The 26,077-nt window shown below is 39.4% G+C and overlaps 1 protein-coding gene across 4 annotated transcripts in view; it reads right to left on the bottom strand.

Annotated features, from left to right (window-relative positions):
- Positions 1 to 25,957, bottom strand: part of mib2 (MIB E3 ubiquitin protein ligase 2) — a 122,911-nt gene extending 96,954 nt beyond the window's left edge. Inside the window, exons 1-3 of one of the 4 annotated variants that reach the window (XM_033047922.1) lie at positions 25,634 to 25,957; positions 19,387 to 19,566; positions 15,015 to 15,130 (exon numbers count right to left, since the gene is read on the bottom strand). The gene's annotated coding sequence lies outside the window, so the exon portion shown is untranslated. Of the gene's footprint in view, positions 1 to 15,014; positions 15,131 to 19,386; positions 19,567 to 19,868; positions 19,888 to 25,633 lie in introns of those variants that run through there. The other 3 variants (XM_033047919.1, XM_033047926.1, XM_033047920.1) reach the window with 3 other exon arrangements.
- Positions 25,958 to 26,077: the final 120 nt, after the last annotated feature.

Consider the following 26,077-nt stretch of genomic DNA (forward strand, 5'->3'; position numbering starts at 1 on the left):
CAGTGTGCTAACAACACAGCTAAAAGCAGCGTACCAACCTGTGGTGGAAACCACTCGAGCACAGATTTCACCAAGAGCACGGCAACTTAGTAATGATGGAGATCATTTAGTTGCATAGAAATAAAAAATAAATTAAATAAATACAAATAAAATCACTAGTGGCCCCAAATATAGGGCTGTTGATAGTTGCAAGGACCCCTTTGACAACCCTCTCCTTAAAGGGACAACACTCATCAATTAGTGGATGTGGGAGGCATTTATTTTACCAAATGGGGCATTCATTTTAATAGTTTGGCAATCACTGGCTGTGACTGCAAATTCAAATGTGGCACCACACTGACTGTTCTCCTAGGATGAGGGTGTTAAAACATGAGGCACTGAGGTCACCTCTGCACTTATAAACCCCCCACAAATTGTTGGAGTAACTCAGTGGGTTAGGCAGCATCGCTGGAGAACATGGATAGATGACATTTCTGGTCAGGACTCTTCTTTAGACTCACCCTTGCACCCTCTATCATGTAATAAAACTCTAGTGGTCCATGAAATAGCGCAACGCGTCAGCCTTTCCCTCATACTCCCAAACTTCACCGCCTTCTGTGTGAAGGCATCTCCTAACTTTACTCCCAAAAGCCCTGCTTCAATTTGTCAACCACCCTAAGATGATCTAGCAAAAATCTGTCCTCCACATTCACCCTACACATCCCCCTTAATATCTTAAATGTTTGATTAAATCATCCTTAATCTGCTGAATTTCAGAGGGTACAGCGACAATTTTCATCTCTCCATTGCAATGCAACATCTGTATTCCCTCCAATCTTTCCTCAAGTTTGGGGAGTCTAGAACACGAGGTCACAGGTTAGTGAGGGGAGAAATTTAAACGACAACTGTAAGGTAGGTTTTTCTACAAAGAGAGAGGTGAACATTTGGAATGATCTGGCAGAGGAGATGGCAGAGGCAGATAGAATGACAATGTTTAACGTGTGTTTAGACAGGTACTTTGATAGGAAAGGCCTAGATGGATGCGGGCCTAATGCAGGTAAATGAGAAGAGCGTAGATGGGCATCATGGTCCGAATAGACAAGGTGGGCAGCAAGGGTCTGTTTCCGTGATGTATGATTTTATGAGTGCAAAGCTACCATAAGTGGAATTCAGGTATTCATGTTTAGAAATATGCCTGATTTTGTGCATCAGGTTGTGATCTAACACAACACGGGGGTCTCGACAGAAGTTCACATATTTGTAAAAGTCCTAGGGGCTCATCAAAAATACATTAGTTACCATTAGTGCACCCAACTCATGTTGTGGGTGGCTCACCAAACCCGTCCTTTCAGCCTTTGCACCTCTCTCCTTCTCCCTAAAGGACCAAGCTCAATTTCTGCACTGATCTGAACAATTCACTTTCAATCTCTTCCTAAGAAGGGTCTCGACCCGGAAAGTCACCTATTCACTTCGTCCAGAGATGCTGCCTGACCCGTTGAGTTACCCCAGCATTTTGTTCTCCTCTTCGGAGTAAACCAGCAACTGCAGCTCCTTACTACACATTCAATCTCTTCCTGTTGGTCTGGAGATTTGTGCATCATGGAAAAGCCTTTGCCATGCTTGCTAAATTATCTCCATCAAGTACCCATTTCTTTCCCATTTTGTCTTTAGCAGATATTTCCCCCCTGTAATCGAAGACAAGAGCATTGTGTGGCGTCACATGCACGTGTAGACTCACATCACAGATACAATTGCGTTTGGTTTGTGAGAGGCCTGTCACGAGTTTGGTGGAATTATTACAATTCAAGAGGGGAATTTTGAAGGAAAATGTGAAGAAGCCCATGGATACACTGCATCGAATAGTAGCAATGTCACAAAATTTTGAGATTTTAAAAATCAAGTCTGCAATTTATCCCATCAGATAAAGCATAAAAAGAAGTTTAATTTGACACCTAATTCACTTTCATATCTCAAGTATTTAAAAAGTTATGGCCATTTTCATACTCAAAAATTAGCATCTTGTTCCCTATTGATTTTCTATGGACATAACAAAAAAGTTGTGATCGAGGACAGTCAAAAGCCCGTAACCTTCTTAAAATTTAAGAGAACTGAATGAAATTTTCAGTTATCATAGATTGAAGCATTCTGAAACAAATATAAAATAATCTTACTTGGATGACCTGAAATTAAAGCATTGGGTTAGTTACCCAATTGTAGCTAATTTCAAACTTCAATTACTAGATCTAAACATCTATCCATTTCTTAATAAATGATTAACATTTTTAAATAGCCTAAGTGTCCAAATAATATTCACAAATAATTCACAATAAAACATGATTTTTAAATCTCATTTACATTAATTTATAGGCCAAATGGAAGGAATTTAGTGTTCAATTGCTGTAAATTAAAGTCCATTTAAATCAGCTTGCAAGTGGCTGCGCTGGTTTAGAACGTTCACATTGCGGTAGATTTGTGCCCTCAAATGCCAAGAAAAATACTGCGGGATATAATGGGGCCCAAATTAGCTACTCGCAACATTAAACTTTGTATAAAGGGATCTTAAGAAGCCCTTTTTAATGTAAAAATAAACAGCCTACCTTCTATTGTCCCCTGTATGAGATCCGGCCGCTTGCCGGCGGTCGCGGGTTTAGAGGTTAATTTTTAAACTACTATAACAATTAGATAAAGCCCTTAAAAGTAATAATAGCTAAAGCGACGGAATCTTCCAGCGATTTTTCGTTAATAATTAACTAGGCTGAACATCCTCGATTTGAACAGCCTAGGGAAAATCGCGTTTTAAACCCGCCCCCCTCTAAACGGCGGCAAAATCGCGCACACGGGCTGGGACAGATTTTCAGTGACGCTTCAGGTACGCTTTACAACATACCTACGAATAGTGCTTCACAACAGACCAGCAACTTGCGGGCACTATATGCAGTTATCCCAGGAGTGGGAAAACTACTCCGAGAGGCTCGGTGCAGTTTTCCCACTCCTGGGATAACTGCTAATCCCCCATCAGTAGTAAACACCGAGCATTCTGCACAGAACTCGGGCATTCTCAGGAACACACCCTTGCCATAACTACGGATTGTCATTTTTGATGATTAAAAAACGCCTGGGCAACACCTTTAATTTCCCCAAGATATTCTTGGGAACTACGAGCAGGGTGAGTTTGGAATAGAAAAAGGCAAACAATTTTTAGCCCCGTGATAAGAACTTGCATTAAAAAAATCTAGATTCTCTAATTTACATTAACATAGACCACAGAGAAGCTTTAATAAATATTAAAGCATTATTTTTTTTTAAATATATTTTTATTAGAAGTAGATATATTATAAAGTATAGTTACATATTATAGTAAAAAGACTTTTCATATACATCAGTCATACATTATTAAAATTTTCAATTATCAATTACTTCTGCTTCTAGTGTTTTTATTTTTTATAGAAAGAGAGAGAAAGAGAGGGTAGAAAGTTACAAATTTAAAAAAACAGAAAAACAGAGGAGGTGGAATGGGTTACCTGTAATACGTCAATGGAGATAGGTTCGTAGATTATAAAGTATAGCTTTTCATCTGATCCTGAGTTCAAGTTTCAGTTGGGTCCTCGTGCTGTGCCAATCTATCCCTTCAGATAGTTAATGAATGGAGCCCAGATTTTATCGAAAATATCTTGTTTGTCCATTAAGACAAGTCTAATTCTTTCTAAGTATAGGGTCTCCGACATTTAATCCACATATTAATTGTGGGGGTTGTAGGGCCTTTCCAAAATTTTAATATTAATCTTTTCCCGATTATTATACTGTAGTCGAGGAAATTTCTTTGGTTTGTTGTGAGTGTTAAACTTTGTTCTGATATTCCAAGGATTATTAATTTTGTGTTTGGGTCCAGTTTTGTATTAATAACTTCTGAAATTATTTCAAAAATATCAGTCCAGAAATGTTTAAGTTTTATACAGTTTGCAAACGTATGTGTTAAATTAGCCTCTAGATGTAGACATTTATCACAAATAGGAGAGATTTGTGGGAAGATTCTATTTAGTTTTATTTTAGAGTAGTGTAATCTATGTAAGACCTTGAATTGTATTAAAGTATGTCTGGCATTTAATGAACATTGATGTATTTGTTGTAAACTTTCGTCCCACATATCTTTCGTTATAGGGTGACCTATTTCATTTTCCCATTTGTATCTATATGGTTCGGTCGGTGGTACCTCGTTGTTTAGTAGGGTGTTATAAATATAAGCTATTAGTTTTTCAGTATTAGGATGCTTGTTCAAACATTCATCAAGAATTTCTGATTCCCTACTCCTGTAGACTTGTGTATTAGATTTAACATAATCTCTAATTTGTAGATATCTGAAGAAATTTTTTAGAGTGCAGTCCATACTTCTGTTGTAACTCTTGAAATGAAAGAAAAGTGCCTTTCCCATAAAGATGTCCAATATTTTTGATTCCATAATTTTTCCATTGTGTGAAACCTTTGTCCATAAAGGATGATTCGAATGAAGGATTATTTACAATGGGAAGGCATAGTGGTATATTATTCAATTTTAAATCTTTTTTTATTTGTTTCCAAATTCGTATTCCACTATGTATTATGGGGTTTTCTTTATAGGTTTTTTTGTGCAGTTTTGTGGGGGCAAATATGATCGGACCTATTTCAAAAGGTAGACAATCTTCCTTTTCCATCATTAACCAATCTGGTTGTCGATCCATTTCTTCCAGCCAGATATTCATGTTTTTAATATGGACTGCCCAAAAATAAAATAAGAAATTTGGCAAAGCCAAACCTCCATTTATCTTTGACTTACATAAATGTTTTTTACTTATTCTATGATTCTTATAATCCCAGACAAAACTTGTAACAATGGAGTAGACTTTTTTGAAAAAAGTTTTTGGAATATATATCGGAATTAATTGAAATAGGTACAGCAGTTGCGGTAAAAAAATCATTTTTATAGCATTAATTCCCCCAAGCATAGAAATGGGGAGTGTTTTCCAGTATTGAATATTCTTATGTAGTTTATTCAGTAAGGGTGGGAAATTTAGTTTAAATAAAGAGATATGTCTTAGTTACATAGATTCCTAAGTATTTAAATTTATCTTTAACTATTTTAAAAGGGGATTGTTGTATTGTATGTAAATTGAATTTTGTTATTGGCATGATTTCACTTTTATTCCAATTAATTCTATATCCCGAAAACTGACCAAATTGAGTTATTAGATTTAATAAGTTTGGAATACTAGTTTCTAACTTTGTAATATATATTAGTACATCATCTGCATATAAGGAAATTTTATTCCTTGTGTCTCTAGTATTGTATCCATATATTCCTGGATGGTTTCTAACGCTTTCTGCTAGGGGTTCGATTGCAAGAGCAAATAATAGTGGGGATAGTGAACATCCTTGTGTACAGCCTCTAGAGAGATTAAATTTAGTTGATAACATTTTGTTTGTTAATATTCTGGCTGTTGGATTAGAATATAACAATTTAACCCATGTACAGTACTTCTCTCCTAGTTGAAATTTTTCCATCACCGAAAATAAATATGGCCATTCTACCTGGTCAAATGCTTTTTCAGCATCTAATGAAATAATTGCTAGATCTGCATTAGGAATTCTATTGGAGTATATAATATTAAATAATCTTCTCAGATTATAAAATGAATAACGTTTTGGGATAAGCCCTGTTTGGTCGGGATGTATTAATTTACTGATCACTAAGCTCAATCTATTAGATAAAATTTTAGTTAATATTTTCTGATCAGTATTTAAGAGGGCTATAGCTCTGTATGAACCTGGGTCTTCAAGATCCTTGTCCGTTTTTGGTATGAGTATGATTGTAGATTCATTTAGAGTTTCTGGGAGTTTCTGTTGAGTGTAGGCGTATTTGTACATTGTCTGTAGGCGTGGGGAAAGCAAATCATAATTTTTTAAATAAAATTCAGAATTTAGACCATCGGGGCCTGCAGCCTTTCCGTTTTTTTAAAGATTTGATTGACTCTTCGATGTCTTTTATCGTAATTTCAGCCCCTAGTAATTCTCTCTCTTTCTGATCTAGACCCGCAAACTTACAATTCTGTAAAAATGTTTCCATTCCCGTTGATTGTTCTGTTATTTTAGATGAATACAATTTTTGGTAGTATTGTAGAAATCTATCATTAATATCTTTAGGCAGTGTTAATGTTTCTCCCTTGTCTGTTCTAATTTTGTATATTGTTTTTTCCCCATCCAATTTACGAAGTTGACGCGCTAGTAGTTTTTTTGGTTTATCACCAAATTCAAAATTTAATTGTTTTGTATGTTGATAAAGTTTTATAACTTGGTCTGAATATATCTTGTTTAATTTATATTTCAGTACTGCAATTTTATTGTGTTTTATCATGGATGGTGCTGCGGCATTTTTTGTGTCTAATTGCTTTATTTCCATTTCCAGTTTCTGTTGTTTGGCCCTATTCTCTTTATTAAAAAATGATTGGGAAGAAATTAATGCTCCACGTACAAATGCTTTAAATGTTTCCCAAAGAAGGGAAGCAGAGATTTCAGGGCTATCGTTAGGCTCAAAAAACATTTTAATCTGTTTTATTAGGTATTCATTACATAACTTATCTTTTAAGATTTGGGGATTAAATCTCCATTGTGACTCTGTCTCTACCATTCCGTTTAGTTTGATCATAAATGTTAGTGGAGCGTGGTCTGAGATTATGATGTTATGATATTGCGAGTTATAGGTAAATGGGATAAGTTTTGAATCTACTAAAAAATAGTCTATCCTTGAGTAAGTTTTATGTACTGGTGAGTAAAATGAATATTCTCGGCCCGATGGATTTTCAATTCTCCAAACATCCTTAATATTAGTAGTATTAATGTATAAGTTTAAAAATTCACTTGATCGAGATTTTAGTTTTCTTTGAGTTGATGATCTATCCAAACAGGCATCCAATGTACAATTTAAATCTCCACCGATTATTAAGTTTTGTTGTGTACATTCCAGGATATTGTTAAGAATTCTCTTAAAAAACAGTGGGCTATCAAAATTTGGTCCATACACATTGAGGAGAGTCACCTTTTTAAAGTATAACTCCCCTATTATTACAATATATCTGCCTTCAGTGTCTTCTATCGTTGATATATGTTTAAAGGGTATACCTTTACGAATTAATATTGCAACACCTCTAGATTTATGTGAGAATGAAGAGTGGTTCGCTTTAGCAATCCATTTTGCTTTCAATCTGTGTTGTGCTTCCTTTTAAAGCATTATATTGCCAAAGCATATCTAATGGCACAAAATAAATTTTACATTAAGAACAAGCTGAAAGCAAGAGAAAATAAATTTAATGATTAAATTTCTACTTTTCCCGTAAATTCTCCAGGTAACAAATCCTTGAAATAAAACACATCTCAACTCTCCATGTAAACAGTTAATAATGTGTGCGCCTCAATAGGGAGGGGATTGAATGTACTTCTGGATTCGCAGCAGGGAGTTTGAGATGCAAGGAAGTCTGGGTCAGAGAGTCTGTTCCAACGCTATAGCCAAGGTTCTTCAAATCCACATATTCTTTGAATGCTGAATATTATTGGGCTACAGACAAGTTATCAAACCACATGCCAGATCTTGTCTTCACCAGCCAAGACACCTGCAAGTTGGCAATTCAGAGCAATAATTTGGTCCAATCTTTGTGTCCTTGGCCAAGAGAAATAAAGGGTTGGGGCAAAAAAAACTGCAGATGTTGGAAATCCTAAACAAATATATAAAGTGCTGAAACACTCAGCAGGTCAGGCAGCAACAGTGGGAAAGAAACGCAGCTAATCTTTTGGGTCAAGAATTCGTCATCAGAAAACACAATTGGATTAAATTGCAGAGAGGATACCTTTCCTTATAATCTTTTATTTTGAGATTACGGGCAGAGTTAGTGTGAATTAATTCACTAGACCTTCACTTAATTAAGAATGATTATCCCCAGTAAAATATTCTTGGAATTAATCTACAAATCCAGAGATGGCAAAATAATGCCTTTGGGAAGAAACTTACTTCAGTCTAGTTGTAGCACAGCAAATGGCAAATAATCACCCTGAGTGACAGGAATGATAAAAGAGTTCCCTACACAGTCACATTTGTGTACTGAGCCCGGAGACATACCTAATAAGGCAAGGATACTATGACTTTCACTCCCATTTCATTGATACAGTGATCAAATGCATTAAAAAAGGCTAGAAAAGTAGGAAACGCTTAATTATACCACTGACTGTAAATATTTTAAAAAAAAATAGAAATGCAAAAAATACAGACATTTCAAGACATTGGTGCTTCCTTGCCTTTGGAAAGATAATGCATCTCCCGTGTAGTGGACGGAATTCAATCATTTGAATGTCAAGGCTGACATTAATGCATTACACCTCCACGCACAATTTCCTCAGATTTATTCAGCAGTGAATTGCAAATTTACAATAACATGAAAACATTTTACATTTAGCAGCAGAGCATTTGTGTACTGGTTGTTAGGAAAGAAATGCCATCCAGCCCCAGACAAAGGCAAAATGTCTTGGTAATAAACAAAGGACTATTTTGATTGGAATGGGGGTGGATGTGACCGAAAGAAAGCAGTACTACACGTAGAAAATGAGGTGGAAACGCAAGATGAAGAGATGGTTCAAAAAAAGCTGGGGATCAAGCTTGGGGCGGCCCATTGATGTATGATGCGGCACAGTGGTAGAGTTGCTGCCTTACAGAGCGAGAGACATAGGTTCAATCCTAATTATGGGTGCTGTATGGAGTTTGTACTGTACGTTTTCCTTGTGACTGCGTGGGTATTCTCCGGATGCTCTCCCACACGCCAAAGACGTACAAGTTTGTAAGTTAATTAGCTTTGATAAAATTGTAAGTTATCCCTAGTGTGTAGGTTATTATTGGTCAGTGCAGACTCGAAGGGCCTGTTTCTGCACTGTATCTCTAAAGTCTAACATCTGATTTCCAAAGTGTGTAATTGCCAATACTTTATCAGCATGTGCCCTCACCTCCATCCCATAAACATCTTCTCGCGGCTTCTCACTAAACTACCTACAGCAAATGCTGAAAGGAGAATCTGCCATTAGAATTTCAATGTTACAAAAATAGACTTTGTGAATCGCAATGAAAGTGCAATTATATCAAGGACCAATCTGAATAAAGTTAGTTCTCCACGTACAGGCACGATTGCATACAAATATTAACTCAAAACTTGAGAAATGGGAAAAAAGATTTTGTGGCATTGCCTTGGTAATTCATTTTTTTTCAAAAATAGTGTAACTGATATTTCCACAGGACACTTGCGCAGATGGTTCAATTGTTATTGATTTCACTGAAGGGAATCCATAGAGCCTGTTTCTCAATGTGGTTCCTACTCACCCAGTTAATTCACAGAATAATTTCCGGTAGATAGTTACCCTATGCTGTGTTGTAGTTGACCCTTCAGAACCATATTCAAATATTTATTCTATGCATGTATCTTTATGGTGAGATATGGGAAATTAACAGAGGCACAACAGACAAAGCCCAATCTTCACAGCTGAAAATTTTAAAAAGTTCCTAAAAATTGATCATTATTGAGGAGGATGGTCAACTTTTTTCTTTCTTGGCCCAAGTGAGACTTTAGACAATTGTGGAACATGGTCCACACCTCAAGTATAATCAAATACAATACTCACCAGGCATCAAACCTAGAACCTTCTCTTTTTGGGGAAACAACAAGCCAAAGTTTGTTAGCTTTGATTTGATAATCAAGAGCATTTTATGGACTGGGCTGTCTTCATTACTTTTTTGCAGTCTTCTTTGTTCCTGGGTGTTCGCGTTGCCGAACCACGCCATAATGCAACCAGTCAACATGCTCTTTACTGTACTCCTATAGAAGTTCAAGAGAGTATTCATCAACATGCCAAATCTTCTCAATCTTTTGAGGAAGTAGAGGCATTGTTGGGCTTTCTTTCTGATTGCATCAATGTGCTGGGTCCAGGACAGATCAGAGATATGCACTCCAGGGAATTTAAAGTTTTTGACTCTCTCCACCACTGTCCCACCAATTAAGGTAGGTTTGTGGGTGGACTCTACACCTTCCTCTTCTACAGTCAACGATCAGTTCCTTGGTTTTACTGATGTTGAGAGAAAGGTTGCTGTTCTGGCACCATTCAATCAATCTTCCTTCTATACTCTGACTCATGACCATCTGTAATTCATCTAACAACAGTGGTGCCGTCAGCGAATTTGAAGATGGAGTTGGAAATGTGTCCAGCTACACAGTCAAGGGTATCGAGTGAATAGAGCAGAGGGCTAAGCACACAGCCTTAAGGTGCTCCCATGCTGATGGTTATTGAGGAGGAAGTGTTGCTCCCAATTTGTACTGATAGTGTTCTGTTGATTAGGAAGTCGAGGTCCACTGATACACAGTGATGTTACCTCCAAATCAGTGATAATGAAAAAGGCAACTAATGTTTCTAATGCGTTGCACAAAATATCAAATGTCCTGAATTCAGAGAAAAATCAAAATGGCATTTGGGTAAAACAACCAAAACAATGCTTCTGTAGGTGGAAGAAGTGTCATTGGAGAATTAGGAGGTAAGTGTTGGGTTATAGTTGACCCAGGCAAAATACAAGGTGCTATTTCACTGGTTTGTGTTTAAGCTCGCCTGGTAGTGGAGTCGATCCTGTCTACTTCTGCTGGAATAGCTTAAAACATTTGATGAAGTGCAAGCATAATAATTCACTGCTGACACACGTTTTACAAATGCAGTTTTATCAAGGAACTTATGACAGCTGGAGACTTTGTGACACAGGAAGGAAATGAAAGCTCTTTGTGACGCATTATACAAGTCTGCAAACAAACCTTTCTTGTCTTTTAAATTAGAACAATTACTAGATACATGGACAAGTGCAGATTGTGAATGAAAAGCCATCATGACTTTACAAAACAATAGTTGTCCAGTATCTGATCAATGCAGAAAAAAACATTTCTGTGAAGCTTCTAATCAAAGCACTGCAAAAGCTACACTGGCTCGGCTGCTGCTTGCATGATTACTTAGCATGCACACTTTCATCAGAACTGCTCTCTGAACATGGCTCTAGTTACTAACAATAAAATATATGTAGCTGTTCTGTTGTGCGAGTGAATTTTGGGCAGCACAGTAGCGCAGCGGTAGAGCTGCTGCCTTACAGTACCAGAGACCCGGATTAAATCATGGCTGCAGGTGTTTATCTCTACGGCGTTTACACGTGACAACTAGAAGGGTTTCGCCCCGAAACGTTGCCTATTTCCTTCGCTCCATAGATGCTGCTGCACCCGCTGAGTTTCTCCAGCTTTTTTGTGTACCTATGACTTTACAAAACGTGACTGACTATTTCTGTGAAGTTACCAAGAGTGTTGATGAGGACAATGTGTTTATTGAGGGTAAATATTAACTTCCAGATTAAATTTGGTAAAATGCTATGGAATAGGTTCGTCAGCAAACTGAAGTTCATTGAATCCGACCATGACATGTGAACATTTTTGGATGAGGAAGATACATAGTTGTATGCCCTAAAAGCTGGTGTCAGTAAATATGTTCCTTGATGAATATCACTACTATGGACCTCTTTTGCAGGGCACGATTTCAAGATTTGCAAAAGACAAAAGTTAAAAGCATGTTAAATCAGTCTGAAGAAGAGCCTCGACCCGAAACATCACCCATTCCTTCTCGCCAGAGATGCTGCCTGTCCTGCTGAGTTACTCCAGCATTTTGTGTCTATCTTTGATTTAAACCATGATAATGATAGGCAAAAAAGCATTAAAAAATGACAAGAGAAAAATCTGTAGCACAATGCGAGTTGTTTTTCCCGATTAGACTAGACCATTGTTCACAAAAGTTTAAAGGAATAAGAGATCTCCTTGAAACTTTAAATCTTTATAGAGGTTAACAGGTTGTATGGAGGGAGGAAGTGTCCCCTAACCGAGTCTGGACCAAGGCTCACAAACGTTGAGCAAGGGAGAGACTACTTAGGACTGGGAAGAGAAAAAAATTTCCACACAAATCTTTACAATTCTTTATCCTGGAGGCTTGAAAACAAGTAGTCAATTCCTACTTCAGAAACTGTCAGTCAGTTGGGAAGGGAGGAATTGTTGATCAAAAATATTCTGAATTTGGAGTTCCTTAGTTCCTTACAGTTTTTGAATAAAAACAATGAGAACGTGAGAATTCTGTTGCCTTATCGTGCATGCAACTGTACAACATGTACTACAATTCCAGGCATTTGCTTTTGTAGATTGCCCCTTCATGCTGAACCACTTTACAAGCTAGAGTACATTACTGACACCTTGGACAATTATTCAACAAACAGAATGGGAGATGGTGTGGCATGGTGCAAAAATTATCTCGATTATTAAATCACAAATATGAAATTACAATATCGATACAGGATATTCCTTGCAATTATCTATTTTAACATGAACACAGTCTTCAGAGATTACCTGAGCAGTAATAACAAGAGTTTCGACTTACTGTCTTCAATAAATGCCATGCTCCTGAACAAGCTAAGCTTTTAATGTAACACACATCCACACAGTCTATTTAGTTTTGTTTCGAGATACAGCATGGAAACAAGCCCTTTGACCCACCGTGTGCACCAACCAGCGATCCCCACACATTAACACTATCCTACACTAGGGCCAATTTACATTTTATACCAAGCCAATTAACCTACAAACCTGTACGTCTTTGGAGTGTGAGAGGAAACATAAGATCTCGGATAAAACCAACGCAGATCACGGGAAGAACGTGCAAACGCCTTATAGATAAACACCTGCAGCCATGATTTAATCCGGGTCTCTGGTACTGTAAGGCAGCAACTCTACCGCTGCGCTACTGTGCTGCCCAAAATTCAGTCGCACAACAGAACAGCTACACATATTTTATTGTTAGTAACTAGAGCCATGTTCAGAGTGCAGTTCTGATGAAAGTGTGCATGCTAAGTAATCATGCAAGCAGCAGCCGGGCCAGTGTAGCTTTTGCAGTGCTTTGATTAGAAGCTTCACAGAAATGTTTTTTTCTGCATTGATCAGATACTGGACAACTATAGGAAACATGGGTGTGAACTATTACAACTATTCCCAGTATATAGAAACTACTAGATCTTATACAACACTTGAGACAGAGGCTGCGTGTTTTACATAGGTTCATCTGGGTGCGTGGGTCTGTGGAAAAATAATGGATAATAGAAGCAAGGGTGTCAGTGATTATTAATTTATCGTGTTATAGAATATTATATATTTATTTGTTGTGTTATTGTGTTAATGGGCCTTTAAAGCTTATCAAGTAAGAATTTCATTGTTCCATTCCGGGTGCCTTTGTCAATTAGACCCTCAACTTTTGAGTTCATAACCAAATTACTGACAATTAAAGAATAACAGCCAGATTTTTTCCCCAACATTATACTCAATACAGCTAATACTGCACGATGCAAAAACCAGATACGAAACAGACCCTGCATTTACCTTCTGTAAGCAATCTTATTAACATACAACTAAATTGGCAATCATGAACAATTATTGCACATTTACGAGGTGGAGTATTAAAGCAATAAAATAATTTTATGGTTAGTGCAAAATATCATAAAAATGTTCTTAAGCATAAGCTGATATCCCTAACGATGATAGCTTTAAGAAGATGTTGAACAATTACCTAATACCACTAATGATTTGAATACTCCCAATACAAAAAATTAACAGCTACACAAACTTTATTAGGTTGGAAAAAACCCAAAACCAAAATCACATTTTCTCTTTTAAGACCAAATGTTCTCATATAAAAGAAAGAATATGCAGCACTTCTGAGTTGTGTAAAAAAGGTGATTGTTTCCAGAGTCTGAGAGCAGTGGGAAGAAACTGTTCTTTAGTCTTGACATCCAAGCTTTCAAGCATTACTTTCAAGCATTTCATTACTTCTCCCAGAAGGTAAAGAGAGACGAGGGAATGGCCAGGGTGACAGGCATCCTTGATGATACTTCCTGCCTTCCTGATTCAATGCACCATGACGATGGACTGGAAGGTAGTGATGAACGGGGTTATGCTCACCACTCTCTGCAAGTTCAGGCAGTCAAGAGCAGAGCAGTTGTCATACCTGGCTGAGATTCATCAGTCAGAAGACTTTCTATAGAAAGTATTCCAACATATCTGTTGAAATTTGAGAGAATATTCACAGACATGCCAGAGCTTGTCAGATGCCTGCAAATACATTGATGTATTTTCTTAATCACATTAATGTGAAAGAACCAGGTTAGGTTGTGAACACAACCTTGCCTTCATCAACAGAGTGGATGTAGAGATGATCGACAGCTTCAGGTTCCGAGCATCTAAATTACCAGCAACTTAACCTGGTCCCATGAGGAAAGAATAAAGAGACCCAACGTCTTTAATCCTGACCTTGGGTGCTGTCCGTGTGGAATTTGCACGATCTCCCTGTGACTTTTGGGTGCTCCGGTTTCCTTTCACATCTCAAAGATATTGTGGGTTAATTGGCCTCTGTATATTGTGCCAAGTATGCAGGGAGTAGTTGCTAGACTGGGATAACATGGAACTAGTGTGAATGGGTGATTAATGGAAGGAGTTGACCTTTATCTTTCCAATCAAAAAACTTTATTTGAACCATCTGGAAGACCACATTGCCCACTCCAGTTAAGACTTCCTCAAAATAAAAAATAAAAAACAACAAATTTGTTGGATACAGTTTCCATTTAACGAGGCCACATTGACCCTGTTTGATTAAATTATGATTTTTCCAAAGTGCTGCTGTCACTCTCTTGAGACCATAACACATAGGGGCATAATTAAGCGATTCGGCCCCATAATAATTGATTCTAACAGTTTATCAACAATGGATGTCAGATCAATCGACCTTTAGTCACTCGCTATTTGGCTCCCTCAGTTTGCAAAATAAGCATTAACTTTTGAGAAAATACAGGTCAGATGGACTGAACCTTATCTGCATATTTCAATGTGTTAATAAGTCTGTGTGTCAAATTCGGGAGGTCCTACCTAAAGTATAGTTGTTCACCACACTGATGCACCGTGCTATCGACTTGGTAACCATTCCTTAGTGTAGCCATTCTGACATTTATTAGGTATGAGTTGGCAGATTTTAACAACACAGGCTGTGAAATGTAAATCGAAAAAAGATGCAAAGATCAGCTACAGATGCATATTTCTGGAAATAAATCAAAAGAATTATACGTACTTTTACAGACAATGAGCTCACACTTCTCTCCAGACAAAACTCCTACTGTTTTTCAAGCCTTTGACTAGTTGCTGAACTCCCCTGCTTCTACCATTTTCAATCAAATGCTGGGCCATATTATCCATTTATCAACCAAAAATTACCTCCCTTGTTCCATCTGCAAATATAAAGTTGAAATAGCTCAATCCAAAACTGGAAATTAACTAAAAATGTATTTAGCATGAAGATAGAAAGGTTCAGAAACAATTTGTTATCTGTCCATTCACTCCACAGAATTTTCCTAACCTGCTGAGTTCTTCCAGCAGATAGACACAAAAAGCTGGAGTAACTCAGCGGGACAGGCAGCATCTCTGGAGAGAAGGAATGGGTGATGTTTCAGGTCGAGACCCTTCTTCAGTTCTTCCAGCAGTTAGGTTTACATAAGAGTTCAGCATTTGCAGTTTCATCTGCCTCATTTAGAGCAGTCACTGCTTTAGCTGAATGAAATTGGAACTATCACATATTCTTTCAGGCACTTGCATGACTTTCAGAGAGATGGTTTGTTGTTCGAAGCATTACCCAAATTGGAAATGCCTTTATAAATTTTATTTTCATTTAGATAAAGTATATAATGATAATTAGGTGAACTAATATCTAACATATACACAGTTTTGCTTCATAAAATCTTGAGTCAGGATCAGTAGCTGAGTCAGCATCAAATAAAATAGACCGGTCTAGCAATTGCATTATCTAGGATCTAACAAAGAACATTTATTTATGCACTTTTTTGTGAGCAACATTGTGCCAAAAAACATTATCCTACTCAAAACACTTTTAGAATTAACAATTTTTTCAAATGATTGAAAAAGCATAAAAGAAAAAAGCACCAGAAATACTGGATAGAAAAGCGGGGTTAATGTTTCAGGTTGTTGAAGAAATATCAATAACCTGAAATGCTAACGCTAGTTTCTTTTTCCACAGGTGCTGCCTGACCTGCTGAGTATTCAAAGCATTTTTTGGGGTCAATAATTTTATATGATTCACTAACATTTGCCTCAGGAGAAAGGCGAGGTCTTAAATGAATATTCCTTGTCTATCATTACTATTGTGAAGGTCGTGTGAGCTATGTAATTCAGGGAAGAGAATATTGATGTCCTGAAACATATTCACATTACAACAGAGGAGGTGCCAGTGGTCTTAAAGTTAATAAGAGGGGACAATATCTGGTGTCTGGCCAAGTGCCTCTGAGAATGTTGTGGGAAGCTAGGGAAAAAATTATTTGTGAAAAGCATCAAGTATTTTTAACATTCAGTCATTGAACCTGCCGAAACTCTCTTCCTGCAACAGATGCATTTCCGACATGTACTATCGCTGATCAAATGTGGGCATCATTCAATGCAATAAATGTACCAAACAACAGACTACAAATCCAAAACCATTGTGTAGAGCTGTGCAAATAAAAGTATTTGACTCTTACTTTTAATTTTAGTTAATATTCAGTCCTCTGATCCAGCAATAACATCCACCCCTTGTATTATTCACTTACTGCTTCTTAAAACTATTTCATATTATTGCATTTGGCAACCAACTTCCAGGGTATGAGTACAGATTTCATGTGGTTCATGAAGTATGTTTTACATTAAGAGCACCCAGATGATTGCATATTAAACTTAACCTGCTGTAGTAACAGGTAAAGAATAATTCGATGTAAAGTCTAAATTGGGATGGATTGTGTACTGCGTTGCCCAAGCATACATAATTAGAAGCTGAATGACTGGAAGATTTAAACTGTTCCTTCTCTGAACAGTCTCTTCAATTTTATTAACTGAAGATTAAACCCATTAAAGGAACAAAATGCGGTGAACAGTGTGCATGTCGGGGCCAATTTGATCAACTATTTTATGCCAGTGTAAATACTGTCTTGCTTATTTCATGCCTCCAGAACTTTCTGCCAGGACAAGTTGGGTGGAAACACAATGGAGTAAATTGCACATGTGCCAGATGAAATCATAATGTATTGCAATAATCTTGGTTTGCACTATGGAGCAAGTTTTAAATCAAGCATGGTGCACCATTGAACAATACAGTTCAGGAACAGGACCTTCAGCCCATGACGTACATTCCAAACATGATGCCAAGATAAGCTAATCACCTCTGCTGCACATGATCATAACCCAGCATATCCATATGCCTATTATACGTTACTATCATAACTGCCTCCACTACCAAATTCTCAAATAAAGAGGAGAGAGCAGAAGGAAGCAAATTATCTGGGGTCCTTCTTGTCCCCTGTGGAGACCCCAGAGTAGATGATAACCACTGCCAGCTGTTATGTTATAAAATCGTACAGCACAGAAATGGGCCCTTTCATCCACGCCATCTGTGATACTTATCTACACTAATCCCACATGTCCACATTAGGCCCATCTCCCACAATGCCTTTCCTATCCAAGTACCTGTCCAAATGCATTTTTGATGTTGTTATTGGGTCTGCCTGAATTGCCTCTTCCGGCAGCGCTTTCCAGATATTCACAGTCTGTAAACAATCCCTCAGATCTCTTTTAAACTTCTCCCTTTCACCTTACTGTGGTCTCTAGTTTTAGACTTCCCAATCCTGGGAAAATAATTAGGTATGGGTGCAATTAAAATCTTGTTGGGACTCAGAAAATCATGCAAACACAAATTATACATTAATTAAACATAATATTTCCCAAATAAAACCTGTGCAATCAAAACATCTTTTAGGACCGAGATGAGGAAAACATTTGTAGTGAATCTCTGGAATTCTCTGCCACAGAAGGTAGTTGAGGCCAATTCATTGGCTATATTTAAGAGGGAGTTTGATGTGGCCCTTGTGGCTAAAGGGATCAGGGGGTATGGAGAGAAGGCAGGTACAGGATACTGAGTTGGATGATCAGCCATGATCATATTGAATGGCGGTGCAGGCCTGAAGGGCCGAATGGCCTACTCCTGCACCTATTTTCTATGTTTCTATGTTTCTATTAGTGCAAAAAGCACAATTATAACAAAACAAGTCCATGGTGAAGCAAGAGATAGAACATAGAAGAGGTGACCAATCATGTCTATGCAGTCCATCCTGCGTGTTTATACTAATCCCACACCTTCATTAATTTCACATCCCCTTTGGCCTGTCCATCTGCCTCTTAAAATCTGTACCGTTTCTGCCTCCACTACCTCCTCTGGCAGCTCATTCCAACTGTACAAAATTTATTAACCATAAGATCCTCTTTAAACCTCCTTCTTCTCACCTTAAGCCAATGCTTTCAACTTTCAGACACACCTTGATATTGGTCTATTGATGCCACGTGTACTATGATACAATGAACATATTTTGTTTGTGTGCAATGCAATTAAATCAGATAATACTATACTGGTACAATCAAGGCATTCAAGTGCAAAGAGAAAAACATTGTTTGTAGAAATTGGTACAGCCCGATAACCTTGATTCGGTAAGTATTCCACTGACACAGAAATAATTAAAGGCACAATCAAGTAAAACAGTATCATCTCTGAGCACTTTCATGTCAACCCATCGGCAACAAGCTCAGAATTGGCTGAAAAGCCAACTGAAAATGGAAGTCCATTTTTCCCTTTTCCAGCAGTAATTATTTGAACGCAAGTTTTACGAATTTTCATAAACTAGGCATGATAAGCACTAACTCAGAGCTTGCCGAGCTACTCTCCCATCATGTTAGAATCTCTCTGCAGGTAAACAAAACTATTTAAACAGAAAATTCCGAAATAGCAAGCTCACTACACCCTGAGAAAACAATGTACTTACTGCACTAAATGGGATTGTGACAAAAGGCCAAGTCAAGTCTGTTAATCAAACACTGAAGGCAATGCTGCCAAAATCAATCGTAGTAAAGACCTTGACATTTGATGCCATATGACTGAAACAAAACTGGGATCCAAATTATTTTTGTTAACTCCGCAGAAACACAGAATTAATGCATATAAAGTGATTGGCATGAAGGGAGAATGAGCTCGGTCTCTGCTTTATCATTCTTTGATCTCTGTTCTTCGGGCACAATTTAAATTATCAATTTATGACTTTGACAAATAACAGATCACCAATTAAAATCAAACAAACATGTAAATTTCCAGTTTTAGCACCAAGCCACAATACGTAGATCCAAAGGAAATTAATATCAACATATAAAATTCACTCACCATATATTGCTTTGTGAAGAAGTAACAGATAGAAAAATTATCCATTATTCCAGTGATTTACGTAAAGGATACCTGTGGTAATTAAACACAGGTACAATGTTCAACGGGGACAACTGGATTCAGTCCTTCAGCGGTCAGCGAGAAGGAACCAGCGTAATTATTGATGCTACGGACTGTCACCTATAAATATAAAGAACTTGTCAGATACCAAGTAGAGCAGTAAATTCTCTAAGTCTTACTTTACAACCGAGACATCCCCTCCCCGTCATTACTGCAGATTAACACGCTTCTTTTGCCGCATCTCTATTTTGACTAAAGGTCTTTGACTGCAGTTAATTCTGTTTCTATTCCTACAGATGCAGTCTGAACTGCTAAGTATTTCCACCACTCTACTTTTTTTCCTCAAATTTTAGATTTCTAACAACTGCAGTTTAAAAGAAAATTCCCACAAATTAATATAGCTATACAGCAAGGAAACTGACCTTTGTCCCAACTCGCCCATGCCGACCAAGATGTCTAATCGAGCTAGTCCCTCTAGCCTGCGTGTGACCCAATTCTCTTCATACCTTTCCTATTTGAGTACTTGTCCAGTGAGTCTTAAATGTCATACAGTGTAACAGTACCCCGCCTCTACCACTTCCTCTGGCAGCCTGTTCCAAATACACACCACCCTGTGTGATAAAGTTGCCTTCACGCCTCCCACCTCCTTAAACCTAAGCTCTCCAGTTTTTGATATTCCTACTGTGGAAAGGACGGTGACCATTCACCTCCTATCTAATCCCTTTATGATTTTATAAACCTCTATAAGGTTATCCCTCAGCCTCCACTCCATGGACAAAGACAATCCTATCTGGCCTCCTCTTATAAATCAGACCCTCCAGTCCCGGTAACAGCCTCGTAAATCCCTTTTTGCATCCTCTTCAATTTAACGAGATAGAAACATAGAATATAGGTGCTGGATTAGGCCATTTGGCCCTTCGAGCCAGCACCACCATTCAATATGATCATGGCTGATCATCCAAAATCAGCACCCCGTTCCTGATTTTTTTTTCTACAGTCAGCATGCCTGGGGAATTAATAATGGAATGCAAGAAAATGGCGGGTAATTTGCAACGGTCTTCACTTCAGAGGATAGAGGTCACATCCCAGGAATTGGATTCTCCCCTCTAAGGTGAGAGGGGGAAATCAACTGGCAGATTGGTTTTCATTTCCCCCAAATTCCCAAGATCTGGTGAAGGTTCGAAGAGATTGGAATACAGCAAATGCTATAATTTATTGAAGAGGGGATGGAAACAGAAAGAAGGAATCTACTAGCTAATTAGCTTATGATCAGTCAGAGAGTAAAAATCAGCAGTTGCAAAAGATGTTATACCAGGGTACTTTGAAAAATTCAATGTAATTAAACAAAGTCAACATAGTTTTGTGAAAGGGAAGTCGCGTTTGATCAATTTATTGTAGTTCTTTGAAGTGACATGTGTTGCGGTTAATGGGGAATTTCCAGACAGAATGCAGCAAGGTGGCAAATTGAATGTTTTCGTGGAAAATGTAAATTGTGGTGCAGGAGGTCACATATCGGAACGGTTGCTGCATTTGCTGACGATTATTTTGAATCTGTATAACAAACAAGGTGGTAGTTTGGCCATTCGAGACTACGCCTGCTCTCCGAGGAGTCAATTAGTTCCACTTCTTCAATTCCCTCTCATGACCAAATTCTCTCTCCAATGCTCCTTAACTACCCGCTGATTCACCTGCCCCATCTATACCGGGCCAATTTACAGTAGCCATTGAACCAAGTCATATCTCTGGAATGTGGGAAGACACCAGAACAATTAAGGGAATCTCATGCTGTCACGGGGGAAACATGCAAACTCTGCACAGACCGCACCTAATGTCAGGATTGAATCTGGGTCATTGGAGCTGTTCAGCAGCACTATGTGCTTCCCCACTGGAGTATAATATAGAAAGTATGCATTTTTTCCTATTCTGGCAGGAAAACATCTTATATTATTAGTAATGTTTAACCAGTAATACACTGCAGAGCTTTGAGATGCAGAACGCCTGGGTGATCTTGTGCATACTTTTCAGTAGGTCCGTGTAAGATTAGACAGTAATTAGGAAAGCTAACGCAATGTTATTGTTTATCGCGTGGGGGAATTGAGAGCAAGAGCAGGTATGATATTTGTTATTAAGCTTATTGATGAGCCAACATCCACAGCACAATGTACAACACTCATCTCCTTATATAAAATAATATTATTGAGCAGGAAGCAGCTAAGAGATGTTTATTGGACTGATATCTGCAATGGTTGTCTTAAGACGAAAGGTTGGGCAGGCTAGGCTTGGAATTCAAATGCAAACCTCTGTAGTCACCGAACTATAATCTTTCATTTGCAAAATGTGCAAACAAATGAAAAATAACCAAATTGTTGGGGGAGTTTACTAAGCAATCTCCCCACCGACAATATGCTCATTACTTCTATGACTTTAAAAATCTTAAGCAATCTGCTGTAAACATTTTGACGCAACCAGGAATTAAATTATAATTGCCTGAATGCATATGACTGCCACGACCTCATTGAAGCCACATAAACAAATTGAAGTACGGGGGGTGAGCATTTTTCAGAGAGAGGGTGGGGAGTTACAAGAGTTATATGTTGTCATATGTATTGAAATGGAACAATGACATTCTAACTTGCGGCAGTGCAATAAATTTGCAGGCACAGTACTCGATATACTAAACAACAACAGAAAATTCAATAAATAAAAAACCCAATATATAGTGCAAAACAAAACAAAGGGACAAGTTCCGAGTGCAACAAAGTTCCGAGTGCAACTACAACTAGTGTAATTGGGAGTTTAATTGGGGTTCGTAGTGTTCAATATACTGATGGTTGTTGGAAAGAAGCTCTTCTTGAATCAGGACGTAAGAATTTTCACACTCCTTTACCTTCTGCCCGATGTCAGGAGTAAAATAAGACCGTGGCCAGGGTTTTTTGGGTGTTACAGATAGAGGGCAACACTACAGTGTCCCTGGGGAGAAGTGTAAATTAGGCCATGTGGTCATTGCATTAATGGGGCTGCAAGGACGAACACATTCAATAACGACAGTTAGAGATTGAGAACACAGCCAGAGGAATGAAAAAGTTGCAAAATTTGAGTCCAGAGAATTGCAAAGTGCCATAAAGCCCAGAGATGGAAGATGGAAGGTGGGGATGGAAGAATGAACCAGGGACAACCCCTTTGGAATGCTGAAAGGACTAGGACAGGAAGATGTGTCTGATGGTAGGTGATGTGAGGACCAAGTGAACTCTTACCCTTGCCCTGTCCAAGAGAGGGGTGAGAGTAGCAGTGCAGGAAATGTTGTATTAAAGGTGGCTATATTAATGGTGGTTCAAGAAGGAACTTCAACAGACCTGCACCTGTAGTTTAGTTTAGTTATACAGCATAGAAACAGGCCCTTCAGCCCACTGTGTCCACGCCAGGCATCAATCACCCATTCACACTAGTTCTACGTTATCCCACTTGTCTACACATTCGGGGCAATTTACAGAGGCCAATTAACCCACAAACCGGCGCATCTTTGGTATGCACCCAGAACTGAAGCGCCCAGAGGAAATCCACACAATCACAGGGAAAACGTGCAAACTCCACATTGACAGCACCAGTCAGGATCGAACCCTGGTGCTGTAAGGCAGCAACTCTACTACTGTGCTGCCCCTTAAGGCATCAGCTGCATCATCAATGTTCTGTTAACAGAACTGAGGGGAGAAAGTTTGCATTTAAACAGTGCCTTTTATGACTTTTAAACATTTCATACAGATTGCAGTCAATCTAACATTTTCGAAGAGCAGTTGCTGCAGCAATGCTAAGAAATATAGTTCTGTGCGCAACAAAATCCTATAAATAGTGGTGAGGTACATGATAGGACAACCCATCCTTCTGCAGTTATTTAAGCAGCCCAATCCACCAGTGAACGCTCAGTTGCACAGTGCCAGGGGATCTTTCACATCTCCCCAAGGGGACTAATGCCTTGATTTACCATCTCTTTGGCCATACAGCCCATGCAACAATCCAGTACTCTCTCAGAAGCTCTGCACTGGACCAGCCAGATTCTGTTCTGAAGACTCCTGGAATGGGTTTGGACCCATAATCTTTTAATTCAAAAACCTTTTACTGTCTTTGATTAAGATATGGTTGATTTCTTGGATGGCGAACAAAGAATGTTAACATCCCAAAGAAGAAGCCATGAGAAGGGAGATGGATTGTCATGTCTCAACTTAATGGGAGGGCCTTTAACATTTCATCATTGAGTATGTTTATACTTTCTCCCAGCTGAGTGTCTACACAAGAACATGTTTAACTTGGAGAGAATGAGATACACATTGATAGACCAGTGACCCAATACAAACTTTTATATTTGTAAAGCCATTATTCTGGTGCTGACCAAATATCCTGCTCCTCCTTCTACTGTTGGCAAAATCAAGAAGGTGCTAGTAATTTTCACAAATCCCTTCTCATTGATTCATAGAGTTGAAGGTTCAAGCTCCTTGGTGTTAATATTACCAAGGATTTGTTGGGGACCAACTACACCTGAGCGACAGTCAAGAGGCACACTTCTACTTCCTCAGGAGACTGAAATTTGACATGTCTCCAACAATTCTTACAAACCTCTACTGATGCACCATAGAAAGCTGGGTTGCATCACAGCTTGATTTGGGAACAGCTTTGCCCAAGATTGCAAGAAATTTCAGCGAGTTGTGGAAGTAGCCCAGTCCATCACACAGACCAGACTCCCCGCCATTGACCCCATCTACACTATCAATCAGCCAACATAATCAAAAACTTGTCCCACCCTGGGCATTCCTTCTACTCCCCACTCCCATCAGGCAGAAGATACCCAAGCTTGAAAGCACACAACACCAAATTCAGGAACTGCTTCTTCCCCTCCGTCATTAAGCTTCTTAACTGTCCTGCCATAAGTACTGTCCGATTCACCGCAACTCCATTTTGGACATTGGACTTTGTCTATGGAACTGGTACACTACAATGCTGAGGACTATATTCTGTACTCTATCTTCACCTTTGCTCTACCTATTATACTTGAGTTTGACAGTGGTACTTTTGTATTGTATCATCTGATCTGATTGGATAGTATGCAAAACAAGGCTTTTCACAATCCAATCCATATAATTGGGGAAGGGTGAGCCCCACGTGGGGGGGGGGGGGGGGGGGGGGGTCGAGACATCATAACTTATTTTTAACCCTTTCAATTGAACTCCAGCAGTTCCACAATCAACCTACAGAACCAAAATAGCTCTACCAAACCAAAGGCCAGAATATTGCCACTACAAGCAGGCCGTGACCGGGTCACAGTAAGATGCCCCAGAGGGCAGTATCAGCAGAAGGTCTAGCAAGAAGAATCTATGAATTTTGAACATGGACATCTGCCAGCTAGGAGGCCTCTTCTGGGGCCCCATGTTCTGCCCCACACATTGGAATCAAAACAAAACCATAAGGCATGTGAAAGGAACACAAGCTGGTCTATTTTCTCAACTATTGTTCAGAGCTGTGAGAATCAGTCAACAAAAAAGGGAAGAGGGATTTGATGTCTTGGTCACAATGATCCGGTTCCCTGACCTGTTACAAACGGATTGAAAGACAGCAGGGGTTACACCTCCAGCTGCAACTTCTGCTATCAACGGTATTCCCGACCGCCAGAGCATGAAGCAGAGCCAGCTGACTTCCTCTCATGTGCCGAGTTGGACTCGTCCCTCCCCAATTACCACTTCAACCCCCAACCCAACCCACACTGACTCTCCCACCACCCAGCCCTACAAGGGCCCCACACGCACCCTCGCTCCCCCAGCATTCTGTCCACCCCCTCCCCGATTAAAGGGTCCCGAGCCGAGACGTCGCCCTCTTGTCTCTACAGATGTTGCCTGGCCCACCGAGTTACTCCAACACATTGTGCTTTTTGCTCACTATCCCAACATCTGCAGTTCCCTGTGTCCACCTCTTCCTTCTCCTCCTCTGGGCAGTATATCGCAGACCCACCCCTCTACTCTGACTGAGCCCTGCCCAGACCCCCACCACCGACCTCCCCGTCCCCGTCGTGGGCTGCCACTGCTGTTACTCGCCCCATCGTCGCTCTGCCGCTCCGCAGTCCGCTCGGGAAGCTGGGCCTGGGCCTCGGCCTCGCCGCCCGCTGGAGCCGCCGCCGCCGCCGCCGCCGCCGCCTTTCACTCACCCGTCGTCCCGCGCCGCGTTCCGGGGTGGCTGTTGTCGGGGGAAGCGTTAACCGGACGGAGCGCCGGCTGGTCCGCGTTGAACGGTTTCAGATGCGCGTCACGGTGAAAGGTTCCGCCGGCGCCGGGACACGGAACCTCTGCACGCCTTCGCCCATCGCCTCATCACATCTCACCCTCCTCCCAGGACTGGGCACGGTTAACGCTCTCACCACGGATTTCTCTGGATTCACCAGAAAACAACTCGGAATAATCAATTTGTCCAGCAATTTTTTGTATGAAAAGTAAGAGAAGCAAACGAGGCAGCATCAAGGGGGCGGCGGGGAGAGGCAGAGATACTGTCAGGCGGGGAGGATGGAAACAAAAATGGGGGGTTCCCACAAACAAGTGGCAATTACATCTCAGTCAGGGACAAAGAGATAAAAGATGTAGCAACAGTAGTGGAG

This window comes from Amblyraja radiata, chromosome 31 (genome assembly GCF_010909765.2).
Source record: "Amblyraja radiata isolate CabotCenter1 chromosome 31, sAmbRad1.1.pri, whole genome shotgun sequence".
Lineage (NCBI taxonomy): Eukaryota > Metazoa > Chordata > Chondrichthyes > Rajiformes > Rajidae > Amblyraja > Amblyraja radiata.